Source organism: Sorex araneus, chromosome 1, assembly GCF_027595985.1.
Source record: "Sorex araneus isolate mSorAra2 chromosome 1, mSorAra2.pri, whole genome shotgun sequence".
NCBI lineage: Eukaryota > Metazoa > Chordata > Mammalia > Eulipotyphla > Soricidae > Sorex > Sorex araneus.
In genome coordinates this window covers 132,729,534-132,744,812 of record NC_073302.1, presented here as the reverse complement: position 1 = coordinate 132,744,812, position 15,279 = coordinate 132,729,534, and the positions used below count along the sequence as shown (strand labels likewise).

Sequence of the window (15,279 nt, the reverse complement as noted above, 5' to 3'; positions counted from 1 at the left end):
AGAAGCAGAAAACAGGAAGAAGAAGAGTCAGAATCCAGAGCCAGAATCCAGAAAGTAGAGAGAGTCAGAGTCAGAAACCAAGGATCTGGGATCTAGGAATGAGGGGGTAGGAAGGAAAGGTGTGTGAGATGGGAGAGACGAGAGACTGAGTAAACAACAAATAATCAACACCCAGCTTGATCCTCGTTCTTCCTTCGCCTGCCCACCACCAACAGCCATCCTGATCCAGTTCATACACAGCGGCTTGAGAGCACCGAACGTGAATGGTGAGAGAAAGAGAGCTGCCCCGAAAGCCCTCGAACACACATCACCCTTCCACGCATGCATTTCTATTTTTTCAATAAATATTTATGCCATATGAGGTATGAGAAATAACAATATGAAATACATTTGAAAATATCCAGTCACTTCTGCATATATTTAATTATTTAGATGATAAAAATAGATGATATTTATCAAGTGATCTTCAAATATTTTAGGACAATTACTTAATTTCTTTAACATGTATTATTCTCATATAATAGAATTCTTCCTGCCACTTTTTCTTTTGAATCATTTCTAAGATTCTTTTAGATACACACAATCACATGCATATCTTTAAACATTTTGCATTTTCATTTCCTCTTTCATTATGATGGTGTAACAACCTACTAATATCATCCTCTGCCTCTCCAACAATTTTTTTCTCCCTCAAAAACATCTTCCAAAGTGCGTCCAGCAGATTTATGAAAAATAAATTCACATATATATTTTTTTGCTTTTTGGGTCACATACAGTGGTGCACAGGGGTTACTCCTGGCTCATGCACTCAGGAATTACTCCTGGAGGTGCTCAGGGGACCATATGGAATGCTGGGAATCGAACCTCAGTCGGCTGCGTGTAAGGCAAATGCCCTACCAGCTGTGTTATCACTCCAGCCCCAATTAAAAACTTTTACTTAACAAACTGTCACTAAATTGTCTATACCATTTGGAGTTCTTTTTATTTGCATCAAATATTCTATTGATAGTAAGAGTAAGTCAGCCTTATGTTTTGGTAACTTAAGAGTCACTTATTTCCACTGCTTAGTTTTGTGACATTTTCATATATGATGTTTGCTTTCCCTAAATTCATCCACAGTCCTCTCCCCTGGAAGTATACTGCTATAAACTATTCAAGTTGTTTATACTTGAATGCTTTCTAATATGCAAGATTGTTATTTTTCTCTGAATCTCTGCTTGTGTTATTTATTATCAAAAGTTGACTCCTAGTGTTTCTATTCCATTTTATTGTAGATTGTGTTCTCCAAAACCAACTCTGACATGATATTTTATGTGCAGTAGCACACTAAACAGTGCCCTTGGAATAAATACCTATGGTATTGAAGAAGAGGATTGAGTCAAGGGAGAAGTCAAGGCACAAAAAAGGCCCATCAATAATTCCAGTTGACCTCACTGGAATTTCTGGAGTTAAAAAACGATCCATCCCAGTTGTTTTAAGCTGTGCTAAAGTGGTCTGTGTTTTATAATGTTGTTTTGATCTATCTGTTCATATGATCAATTTTCTGAAGGTTGTAAACCTGGCCAAGATGGCTCCCTGCAGCTGAGGCAATGTCTGAGGTGAAGGCAGCTAGCAGAGAGTACTCCCATAGACAAGGAAACTTCTTTTTTGAAGAAGTTGGGCAGCGCTTCCCCTTTTGTATCACTTCCTTATAGAACAAAGCTAGCTAATTAAGCTAAACAATATGGCTTAAGTGTTTTGTGTCTTTTATTGACTAGAACCACTGAAATGGTTGTCATACATCAGTGTCGAAGACAGGGGTCTGTACCCTATACTGGAGAACTGAAAGGCTCAGTTGTCAACAATCTGTGTGGTGAAGCATGAAGAGAAGAGTGAGTTTAATTCTGGAAAACAATCCTCTTTATATCTTGTGAACTGGCCAAGGAAACAGTGAGGTTATCACAGGATCACAAAGACCTTCTATCCATAGTCACATACTTGAATTGTGATTTAAAGAGCAAAGCAAACTACACAAACTTTAGGTTCATACACTATAAAATAAATAAAAAGTAACCTCTGTCTTTGCCTAAACCCTAGATAAGACAGTTCATCACCTTAAAAAAATCACACAAATCTCCCCTTCTAGAATGCAATTGTTAGTAACAATTTCAAAAAGTGTCTTGAAAACCTTGAACTTTTCAGAGATACACATTACATTATTCCTCAATCATTGAAACCTCTGCACTCTCTAGTTTTAGTATCTTATGGTGACATTTTCTGCCAGACAATAAAAAGAACTTATCTGAAATGGAATTTGCACAATAGAGCATAAATCTTCTACTCAAAAGACTCTACTGGTCATTCACTCATTTTAATATTTCTCTTTCAAATGCTTTACAAAATTCTCACCTTATTTTTGGTTTCTCATTATTAAATAATGCCATACAGTATTTGGTGCCAATGGTAGTTAGCTGCCAATAATTTACCATGTTTTATCATTATGAATTACTTACTTCAACAATTTCAATAACTTCATTATAAGGCACTTTGCAAGCACACGGGAGCATACCAATATCAACATAATTCAGTCCATGGTCAATTGAATACATTTTAAAAGGAACTTTTTCATCTGTAAGAAAATAAGAAATGTATTACATACCTGTAATATAATTTTAGATAAAAATTCTACCTTTAATCCAAAGGTGAATACTATCAATGAAGAATTGATAAACTCTTCATTAGAGAATGTAACATTAATGTTTAGCCTTAAATATTGGGTGGAGATTTATATATGTATTTATATCTACTAATTTATTTAATTTTCACAGGTAAATAAAGTTATTATAACTAGATGAGGAAATATAGAGAAGTTAAAATAACAAAGTTATTATGTAGCTAAATAATTAAAAGTTCATAAACTCAGTATTCATATTTTGTTGAATATCTAATTTGATCTCTGCTTGTCTGTAAAGCTCTGTTTTCTCAAATCAGGCGATCCTCATGGGGTTTGTTTATAATTTTACATTAAACCAGAATCTGAGAATTCAGAGCCATTTTTAGTTTTCTTTACGATGCTGAAACCTGCTCCCCTGTGTGTTTGTACATATACATATGTTGTCATTTTTTTGTTTGGGGGCCATAACTGGTATTGTTGATAATGTTTGGGAGACCATGCAGTGCCAGGGATCAAACCTATGCCTCCCACACGCAAAGGATGCACCCCGGCCTTCTGAACTATTGTCCGGGCCTACATCTTTACTTCTAAATAACAACAGATATATATGTCACAAAATTCAAGGTGTGAGGTAACAACAGCATGGACCTTTCACTTTATGGGTTGAAATTTCACCCAGAGAGAACAGATGGCTAAACCTCCAAATGCAAACATTGAGAAATTAAGTGAATAATCATTAATCACCAGTGATTTTTTTTTTGGTGACTTTTTGCTTCAATATGTGGGAATATTTTGAATATCTGAAATATGTTTGGTGTCTTGAATTTTTTTAAAATTTGCTAAATAAGACAAATCTAAACTTGTGAATTTAAGAAATATAATTGACTCTATCAATCAATTCAAGAAAGAATCATGCGGCATCCCATCTTGTAAGTAGCAGACACTGCAAAAAGTTGCACAAGATAGAAGATTTATGTGGTCAGAAAGAGGGTGGGACAAAATGATTAGCAAAAGAAAAAAATTTTTTTTCAACCTTAGTCATGTCCTGTTGAAGGAAGAAGGTTTACCATGAAGATTACTGCACTAGTGTTGACCAGGAAATTTCAGGTTAATATACATTTTCATTTTGGGGGATATATGAAATTACAATTAGATTAGGTAGTAAATCTTGTGAGCCTTGGCATGAGGCATTTGATTTTCAGTCTGTCGTTTCTTTTTTTAATAGAGCAGTAGAGTGATTCTCTGTGGTCTCATAATGAGTAGGCAGAAAGACAGCATTCTCTCAATTCTACATATGAGAAAATGGAGATGTTGAAAGGTCGTGCGAAAATTCATCGTCAAGTAGCAAGTTACGTGTGAAACTTAGACTAGAAATCAGATCTCTAGATTCGTTTTCAATGTGATTCAGGAGTTTTTAGATGCAAAATTAACCAATTTTCTTCTCACTTTTGAATAATGATATCTGGTGAATCATCTCCGAAGAGGAGCATTTTCATAACTCACCTGAATGAACTATTGTTTAAATGCTATTAGTTTTTGGCAATAGGCCTGAACTGAAGTGCTGACATATGGGAATAGAAAACCTTTTTGCTCCTCGCAGAAAACATTTATTTTTCCCGGCAGTGTATTTTCAAGGTAGCTGCTGGATGGTGTTAATAAGCAAGGGAGGAAGGATCTAGAGGAGTGGCAAATATAGGTGTGAAATTCAGCTGCTTCTGATATAAAATAAGACCCATAGGTAGCAGAGAGCTCTGAACTAAGAGAGCACCCTGACTCAGAGTTTAATGAAACAAAACAGTTCACTGCTTCCTGGGGGGTTAGGTGAAACACACTAGTTTCACTCCAACATTTTTCAATTAGAATTTTCTCCCTTTTTTTAAAGTTAAAAGAGAAAGAAGTCATCGAGTTCACTGATGAACTTCCTGCCAATTTTTTGACAATTAATATGCAAAACATTATGCTCAAACTTCACAATTATTGTGAAGCATTCCATGATTCTATGAGACTACATGAAGAAAAAAATACTACAGTGAAAGAATACAGAGGTTTAGGTAAAAGGTATTGCATATGTAAATCCTTAAAAAAAATCATTTAAAAATTGTTATGTGCCTGCCAAAGGGCAAAAAAAAGTCTCATTTATGACATGAAAAATATGATGATTATCGCAATAAGGTTCAAGTACAAAATAAAATTTAATGCAATATGTTTTAGAGGTCAGAGTTGAAAACTTCGTTATATAAATGAGAATAGGCAGTATATTATATTGTATTAAATAATTTTAATGATCTTATTTACATAGGTTAAAATCATATAGCAATTAATAATTACAAATTGACTTTTGTTGATTTATTTTCTGATAATTCTATTTGCCATTTCTTTAAGTTTTGTTGGAGTAAGCAAGTTGAAATAAATTTGAAGTAAATTATATGTAAGCCTTACATTTAGTATATAACTCTACCTGAAATGGATGAACTAAACTCCATGCTTAAATCTTATATAATTAAATTCTTTGAGAAAACTGCCCTAACACATATTGAGACATGGATAATTAATTTTGACCAGAAGAGTCAAGAGAGGAAGATTTATGGTGTTGCTAAAATTCTGGTTTGAGTAAAATTATAAAAAGCTTCCTATATACTGAGATGTGTGATATAAACCTAGAATTTTATTTCTGGTTCCACATATATAAACTTTTTAGCCTTACAACTTTGATTTTGGGGTTGATAACAGAAAAATGTGGTGCTTAAACAATACTTTGACATCACTTTTCTTTGCTATCTTAATTTATGCATTCACTACTTGAAATTTTTCATTTACATTTGAAGGATGACGACCTTTATTGAATCCTAGATGGAAAAAATATACTTACTTAGAGGACTATTCACTTTTGTGTACACTTGCACATTCATAATGAGTTCTTAGCAACATAATATTGCTTGTCCTAAAGAAGAATGACATAAAAATTATTTTTTTTAATTAATTTAATTTTGTTGGGCTGGAGTGGTAGCGCAACGGGTAGGGCATTTGCCTTGCATGTGGCCAACCCAGGTTCGATTCCTCCGCCCTTTCGAAGAGCCTAGCAAGCTACCGAGAGTATCTTGCCTGCAGGGCAGAGCCTGGCAAACTACTCTTGGCATATTCGATATGCCAAAAACAGTAACAACAAGTCTCACAATGGAGACATTACTGGTGCCTGCTCGAGCAATTCGATGAGCAACAGAATGACAGTGAATTTTATTTTGTTATGTCTACTTAAGAAGTTTCAATAGTGTTCAAATTCATAGCATTGATGCACACATTTAATATGTAACCACCCCCCCCCAAAATGTCCATGACCCTTCACTGCTGTCACTACTAGTCTAGTCTTCTTTCACCTCCCTTACTGCTGTTTGATAGTTGGTTCTATATTCCAGTGTCAAGGATTTATTATTTTCAGTAGTACTTATGTTTCTATTTTGACTATCTCCTTTCCACAGATGGATGAGAGACAGTATTTTTTACATTCTGACTGTGGACATGTTTCCAATTGTACTTGCTCTATTATAGAGACTGTTTTTCTGGAGGTTGGCCTCCTAAGAAGTGCTCCGGGAGCTCTGGGGCGCCTTCTGGAAGTACTCGGCTAATCAGACCGAGTAGGTAGTTTGATGTTCAGGCCCAAGGATACAGTGCTGCTTGGACCCTTTAATACTGCGTACCACCAGGGAACTTAGTAGTACTTTGGGGTCTCCAGGGTGGTCCTGGAGGTGCTTGAGATGGTATTTGGTACAATGGACTGAACTGTGGTTCCAGGCATGATGGGCAGCCTAACTCCTATCTTTCCCTAGTCACACTGAGACTTTTTTCCAAACACGTATAGAAGATAGTTCCCTTTTAAAATGCTGCTATGTTGGTTCAGCAATTGTCACTGTCGCTGTCATCCCGTTGCTCATTGATTTGCTCAAGCGGGCACCAGTAACATCTCTATTGTGAGATTTCTTGTTACTGTTTTGGCATATTGAATACGCCACAGCAATTAAAATTAGAAGTTTCACTCACCTCGAATCTTATTTTAAAAAGAAGATACCTACAACATCCGTGAATTCTTTCCCAGTAGCTCCCTTTACCTTACCAATCCAGTAAGATCCTTAGTTGTCGCTATTTATAAACAGGACCTTACATTGAAGTTGGCTTGCTGGGCTTGCACTTCAGGTGACATAGAATGAGTGTCTTTCTCCTTGGATTCCATTTTAATCACCCAAGAACAGTTGCTACTTTCTGCAGAGATAGAACAACTTTCATATGCCTCCATTTGCTAGACCTTTTGGTCTTGTGTCTAGAGTATCCAAATCATCACAAAACAGTGGTCTCTAAAGCCATTTATGAGAAGTTATTTCATCCTCATCATCTCGGATTTCCACTTTTCTACTTTTTGTTCATGAGAGAACACATAAAACCATGAAATTCTCTGAAGGAGGGGTAGTACATCACAACTACTGGAGCTGATATAGAAGGAGAGATGCAGAGGATGAGGAAGAGGGAGAACCCTGCCATTACTGATGTCTTCCATCCTGGCTTACAGCACATTCTGGTAGGTACTAATCATGTTATAGTCATTGGACTCCTCCTAACTCTTGTGCCTTTCTGAGTTCTAACCAACTTGCTGTTCTTTGAGTGTGTGTAGAGCTTCCATGATCAAAAGAGTCAGTCGATCGACTTGCAGCTTATGTGCTATTTTGCAGTTACATTGCCCTCCTTCCTTATATAAATGTTAAAATAAATTTCAATTTGAAAAACTAGTTACTGATGAGAGCAGATAAGAGCAGCAACTATGAGAATTAAAAAATATCACCCAGATGCAGGGAAAAGTCACACAAATTGAAAGAGGATACAGAAAGATAAACAGGGATAAATAAATTTAGTATCAGTACATGTTTAGCCTTTGAAAATGTTTCAGTGTTTCTGGAAAAATGTTAACAATATGTTACATACAGAATTTATAAAGAATTTTGTATGAGTTCTAATTTGACATTAAGGATACACCACAAAAGAGTTAATCATTTGCATTTAAAAATTGATGAAGTGCTTTTTACGAAGATGGCGCTGAAAGCCAGGAAGGAAGCCCCTGCCCCTCCCAAAGTTGAAGCCAAAGCCAAAAAAGCTTTGAAGGCCAAGAAAGCAGTGCTGAAAGGTGTTCACAGCCAGAAAAAGAAAAAGATCCACAGGTCACCTACCTTCCAAAGACCCAAGACCCTGCAGCTGAGAAGGCAACCCAAATACCCTTGGAAGAGCTCCCCCAGGAGAAACAAGTTTGACCATTATGCCATCGTCAAGTTTCCTTTCACTACTGAGTCAGCCATGAAGAAGATAGAAGATAACAACACACTTGTGTTCATTGTGGATGTCAAGGCCAACAAGCACCAGATTAAATAGGCTGTGAAGAAGCTCTATGACATTGATGTAGCCAAAGTCAACACCCTGATTAGGCCTGATGGAGAGAAAAAGGCATATGTTCGGCTGGCTCCTGATTATGATGCCTTGGATGTTGCCAACAAAATTGGGATCATCTAAACAGTCCAGCTGGCTAATCCTAAATACAGTTTTTTTTCCACCATAAGAAAAAAATTGAAGAAGTCAGGGGCTGGAGTGATAGCACAATAGGTAGGGTGTTTGCCTTGCATGTGGCTGACCTGGTTTGATTCCCAGCATTCCATATTATGGTCCCCTAAGCACTGCCAAGAGTGATTCCTGAGTGCAGAGCCAGGAGTGAGTCTTATGCATCGCCGAGTGGGACCAAAAAAAAAAAAAGCAAAATTAAATAAATAAAACTTAAAAATGAACAGATCAGGAACAAGAAAGACTAAGTTATTAAGTTATTAAACAAAACTTGTAATAAAAAGTCTCATACTCAAGCCAAGTGACTTTATGGCCAAACTAATATCACCACACCCTGATGATAACTAAGAACTGTATGACTGGGCCCTGAAGATGACTCATTGGGGGAAAATGCCTGCTTGGCACACGTGAGGCCATGAGCTCAATCCATGGGTCACCCGCATGTGTAAGTGTGATCCTTGCAGGTCTGGTTCTGAAGCAGAATGTGCAAATCTCCAGCATAATAAAAAAGTGTGCGAGCACCACAGCTCAAGGGTGTGACTATTTACAAGCATTTGCAACTGGAAGATGTGTAACACCTACATTTGTATAAGGATCTAGAAACAATACAAGTACTGAACAAAAGAAGATTGAATAAAAACTACGGTCTATATACACACAGGAATACTCCTCAGTGCTGAGAGCAGATGAAAATGTGAAATTTCCTGCAACTTGGATGGAATTTGAGAGTCATGAGTCATATAAAGTGAAGTTGAGTCAGAAAGAAATGAATTCCAGATGGTCCCATTCGTAAGTGTAGTACCGAAAGCCAAAGCAATGGATTAGACAAACCCCATTGGAAAGAAACCCTGAGACAAGGTCAAGAGAAGAGTGATTTCAGGAAACTAAGGGGAAGACAGGGACCTAGGGAGGAATTTTCACACTCTGGTGGTGGATATGATATAGTGGCATCGCCAGTGTAAAACAGTAATAATGGTACCATTGTAGATATAGAGACATTTAAGTAGCCACATTTCTCACAGCTAGGAGTGATCCCCTCAGTGACTCATGTGTATCACTGCTGTGTATGAGCATACCAAAGAACATTACAATCAGAATGCACACAAGCACCAACTAAAAGAGTCTGAACCTCGTGAGCAATGTGCAAGCACGGTATTCAGATGTGTGTCCTCTGGCTAGCACCACAACCAGTGTGCAAGTAGCACAACCAAGTGTGCAAGCACCCCAACCAAGCATGGACCATGGGCAATTTGTGCATGTTTGGATATATGCCTATAGATCCAGTCATATTCAGAGGTGAGGGAATCACTCTGCTCAAAAATGCAAAATGATAGTATAGAGTTTCTGAATGGATTATCTTTACAAGATAAAGTAATCCATACCCTAGTAATGGAACTGATGATTCATCCTGTTTTTATATAGTTGTTTTTAGGTTAAAGTCACTTTAGCTAATATTTATTAATTCCCCTATTTTCATCATAGCTCATGATTTTGCTTTGCCTAAATGGCATTTGGATTAGAGCACCTTGTGAAGTGAGTTTTCCACATATTTTTGCCATCTTCAGAACTGATAAGAACAGAATTCTCTCCTCTCTCTCTTTCTCACTTTCCCCTCCCTCTCCCTCGCACTCCCCCCTTCCCATTTCTCTCTCTCTCACTGGAGGCACATGTGCTAGAGTAAAGTTTTTCTTTATTTACTTCAAGAAATAACGTTATCATACTGCAATCAATATAGGAATCAAAATTCCCTTTGATGCTTAACCAATATCTTATCCACCTAATGGTGCCATCACTAAGAACACACCCCCACCTGTCCTATAATAGTAGTGTGATACTGTTTGTATTTGTGGAACCCTGATATTTTTCTTTTCTTTGGTTATTTAATAGTCACAATGTATGGTAGTTTTGCTTAGGAATATCTCTTCTTAACTGGGGTATATTTTTTGGCTTCCTTTGAAATTTGTGTCGCCAGAAAAATGTCAGTAGTCAGTAGAAGCTTAAAAAAAAAGTGTTTCTTTTCCCTCTCAACCCATTGAGATGATGCCAATAAATGGAGCAGCTGACTTGGATCAGATGGGGCCGCTTATCATGATGTGGAGATTTCACAACATCCCTTTAGGTAATTTCAATACAGTTGGTTTAACTAAAACATAAAACCTGACTGGAAAAATATCAGATACCTTATTCAGTACACTTGTTAATCTTCCAACCTAGTAAGTTTACTCCAGAATAATAGAAATTCAACTCAATAATAGTTTATGCTCATAGGCACTAACGTTGACACAAAAGTACATTGGAAAATAATATTTTTATCATTGATAATTGATGTATACTAATATTGCCATAGCTCCAAAAATATTATTTTAACTTATTTAAACATTCTTATTGAGAGATTATAGCTTACAATAGTTTTGAAATCAGTTTTATACTTGCATAGCTGCTACATCAATCCCTGCACCAGTGTGACAAAATTCCTCCACCATTGTCCCATGGTCCCTTTCCCTCTTACACATTTGACTCCTAAATTCCTAGTTTTATTGATCTGGAGGTTGGCCTCCTAAGAAGAGCTCAAGTAACTTTGGGGCACCTTCTGGAAGTATTTGGTCAATCAGACCAGGTAGTTTGATGCACAGGCCCAAGGATACAGTGTTGCTTGGACCCTTTAGGATTTGCTTCAGGATTTGTTCCAAATGCATGTATTCCTTTATGTGAGTTTGGGGGATTCCCAAGCAGTGTTCAGGGATATCTAAGGTGTCCCACTGATAATTCTCTGCCAGCCAAGATGGCAGTTCAATTCAAGGTTCACGAGGCAGGTGATACCAGGGGCAAGCCTAGTCATACTTGTTGGTCTTCAAGTGCCTCTAGGATGGGTGCGTGCTAGGTTTGTGCCCTAATCACCAAACTAAAACCCATCCAAATAAACATGTTCTTGACATTAGAAGGGCTTAGAGAAGATCAAGAATTAGATGACAGGTGAGTTGCATGAGCAGCAGGGGTTTTGTTTAGAGTATGGAGCACTTGGTTAAGAGTAGTCTTAGCGACAGTCGGTGGCTTTGTACAATATAATTAGGTCATTCTTCTCAGGGATCTATGTAGCTATAAGGTTTTAGAAAGGCGCGGTTTTAGAAAGAGAAAAATAAATAACATCAAAAACTACCTCTGTTTCCCTTGCATTTTTTTTAATTTAAAAAGGAAATCTTTACATATCTTTCAAGACGCAAAGAATTAAAATAATCAGATAATGCTAAATGTTAGTATGCTGAGCACTCTCTGGATGAGTAGTTAATCATTTCTATTTAATTTGAATTTGTATTTAATTTGTATTTAATTAATTTGAAGTACCATGGTTTATAATACTATTCATGATAAGTTATCATGCTTACAGTGTTTCAATACCATACTCCCCACCAGAGTCTACTTCCCTCTATCATTGTTTCAGTGTTACTTCCAATTCCGGCCCCCCCCCCCCCACGCACACACACACACCTCCACCCCTGGCCACCATCTCCTGCCGCTGGTAAATTCAGTTTTGTAGACTTTGGTTTTGTGCCTTTGATCTTTTGTTTTCCGGTACTATGTTTCTTTGTATCCCACATAGAAAGAGCTCATTCTGTATCTGCTCCTCTCCATCTGATGGACCTCATTCAGCATGATACCCTCTTGTTCCATCCATGAATAACAAATTGAGGGATTTAATACTTTTCATAGACAAGGAATATCTATTTATCTATCTGTCTCATCAGTTCTTCTTCCAGTCAACTATACTTGTGTACATGAGTTGTTTCCAGATCCTTGGCTATTGTGAATAGGGTGATAGTGAACATATAAATGCAAATGTACTTTTTAAATACTGCTTTTAGTCTCTTGGGTTAGATACTAAGGAATGGAATTGTTGAGTCCTGTGGAAGCTTCAATTCTTTTGTTTTTTGTTTTTTTTGTTTTTGTTTTTGAGAAGAGTCCATATTGTTTTCCAAATAACTTTACCAGTTGATATGCCTACAATAGTGGATGAGGTTCCTTTATCCCCATATTCATGCCAACGTTGGTTGTTTTTATTCTTTTCTGTGTTTCAGTTTCCCTTGCAACTTTTATCAATTATTAGCCTCTATGCATTGTATTTGGAGTCCATTCCAAATGCAGGGGAGCATAAGTCTCCAGGGATTGAGGAATGCCATCAGAAATACCTTGTAGGCAGGAAACCTCGGTCTGCCCCTCCTTGGCCCAAGTTATTTGCCTAGTAGACGTATAGCCTCTCTTCTGTACACCAACATCTATACTTTGAATATAAACAGCACCAGAGGGAAGCAGAGTTTATAGCAGAAACATTGAAGAGAGATATCTTACCAGATTCCTGCTACTGGAGGATAATTTTAGATTCTTTCACTTACATAATTTTTTTAACCTTAGTTCCAGTGTTCTATATCCTTTCCTTCTTTTAAATAAGATGGGCATCTCGAATTTTCCTTCTATTGATTTAATACACTTTTGTGATAAATACCAGAAGGAAAGATGATCACCTTAGGTAGTTAAAATTATCTCAGTGTCTTTCTGACAATGTTACAGAAACAGAATTTATAGCTGGGCAACTGGAAAAAGGAAGCTGGAAAAAATCACCTGTCCTAGAAGCACTGTATAATAGATGATCGTGCTAACAGCCCAGCATCAACATAGCTTTTTTGAAGAATGAGGTTGCAGTGTTAAAATCAGGTGTAAGAAATTTCACCTGAAATCTGGGCTGCCTCCTCTCCATCTCCCCTCAGTCCCCTCCCCCGGACCGGCTCTCTCATTTCCGAAAGCATCTGTTATTGAAAAAGCTTGCCAAAAAAGTGTCCCTGCTAGATTTTTCGAGACATGAGCTCTGATCATTTCCAAATGACAGAAAATCAGCTGTGGGATTTATGCTCTAAGTAATCATTAACCATGGGCCCTGCATCAACCTAATGGAAAATAACTAAGAGAAGGGAAGAGGAAGGAAAATTAGGCAAGAACTAAAGACAGAACAAAAAAATTCTTTGTGGTTCTACCAGGAAAGTCACAGAGCAAACCTCTGACCCCAGATACAGAAACACTGAGAGGCAAAGACTGGGAATCATGAGGGACCTGAGCAGGAATGTCTGGATAAGAGACTCAGGGTGGAAAAGTCTAACAAACAAAAGCTCTAGTGAGTATCAGTTACAAGGGAACACCAGGCTTTAGTGAGTTTCATCTCTAGGGCTTGCTACCAGGTCCTCACAGAGAATAACAGACAAACTCCCTTTAGCTTCCAAGCAGGAGATAGGGACCACAGAGACAGTTCAGAGCACTGTTCTTAGAACCCTGCTTTCAGGAGAAGTGAATTGACCAAAAACCTAACTGGCTAAATTCTATCAGAGTCTAAATTTAAAAAAATCACTGCATCACTGATGTCCCATTGATCATCAATTTGCTCGAGTGGGCGCCAGTAACATTTCATTCATCCCTGTCGCTTCCCTGTCGATCAGGGGAATGAGCCCCTTTATTGTTACTGTGTTTGACATATCGAATACACCACAGGCAGCTTGCCAGGCTCTGTTTTGCGAGATTCTGTATCACTCTCTTCCGGGAGCCTTATTTTATAGTCTCTGGATCTTGGCCGTTGATGAGATTACATGGCTCTGGGGGTGACTTGTGGGTGTGGCTGCCAAGCTACTGGAAAACGAAGGACCTGGGTGAAGGAGGCCCAGTCCCGATCCAAGCAGGCTTGGGGATCTCAGCCAAAGGTCCCACATACCTGGGTTCCTCTGTAGGTTCCCTCATAGTTGAGGCTCATCCGAGCATGTGGAGAGTGGCCTTGAGCATGGTTGTGGCTGGGTTCTGGAAGTTTTCAGCTGCCGAGGCTCTGCTTGAGGCAGGGAGGGGGGAAAACTCAACCCGCACCCCTCTGAGGTGCCCGGTGAAGACAGCCTGGTGCTGGGGCAGGAGATTCTGCCAACTTAAAAAAAAAAAGATTCCATTAATTTCACTTATTTTCCTCCTCCATCCCTTCCCTTCTCTTGTTGCTGCTCCACTGTTGTGGTGATGAGGGACGTTGTACACGTCTAGTTGTTATCCTTTTCCTTTCTATTTTAGCTGTGGTGCTGTCTGGCAGTTGTACATGGGGTTATGGTGCTCACACACTCTGTGACAGTGTTCACAATGTCATGTGCTCCTTTTGATGTGGTGCCCACACAGGTGCTCATTGAAACTCTCTTAGTTGAAGCTCACAAGTTCCAGTGTGGTGTTCACCAGGGGTCCCTGCGGTGTTAAACATGAGCTCACTAGGTTGATCTTGGTATAGTGCTCTAGCTTCCTTTAGTTTGTGGTGCTCAGTGGGGCTCACACTCATTTCTGTGGTGCTCAGATACACCTAGCTGTGATACAGCCAGAAATTGTTTTTGGTGTTGGATTCTGTAGGTCATGAAGCAGCCAGGTTTGGATAGTAGACCTGCTTAGCTTGTGCTTGATACCTGTGGGGTATCAGGGATTTGAACACTTGACTGTATGCTTGTGAGGCAGGTGCTGTAAGCAGTGCTCTATTTGACTTACAGAGCCTACCTTAACTGAGGGAGGAAAAAAAGAATCCCAAAGAACTCCAGTCCCACTTGCCTTACTGTTTCGTTCCACCTGAGAAGTGGGGCTGGGGCAATAGCACAGCAGGTAGGGCGTTTGCCTTGCACACAGCCGACCTGAGTTCAATTCCCAGCATCCCATATGGTCCCCCGAGCACCGCCGGGAGTAATTTCTGAGTGTATGATCCAGAAGTAACCCCTTTGCATCACTGCGTGTGACCCAAACAGCCAAAACACAAAAACAAAAACAAAAAACCTGAGAAGCATTGCTGAAATTCCCAGTTCAAAAGGTTTACAAAAAAAAACCTCCATGCATTCCCTCTCTGCACTTCACTGCTACATTGCTAAAGGCTTATTTGCTGCCATTCCTTTTACTTATTGTATTATGTCTACCTTTCAACAAAAAGATCACAGGGTGTAATAAAAGGCAAATCTATCATTGAAAAAAATTGCCTGGCATATTGGAAT

At 38.5% G+C, this 15,279-nt stretch overlaps 1 pseudogene; it reads left to right on the top strand.

Annotated features, from left to right (window-relative positions):
- The first annotated feature begins 7,726 nt into the window (after positions 1-7,726).
- On the top strand, positions 7,727-8,240 carry LOC101546892 (60S ribosomal protein L23a-like; annotated as a pseudogene).
- Positions 8,241-15,279: the final 7,039 nt, after the last annotated feature.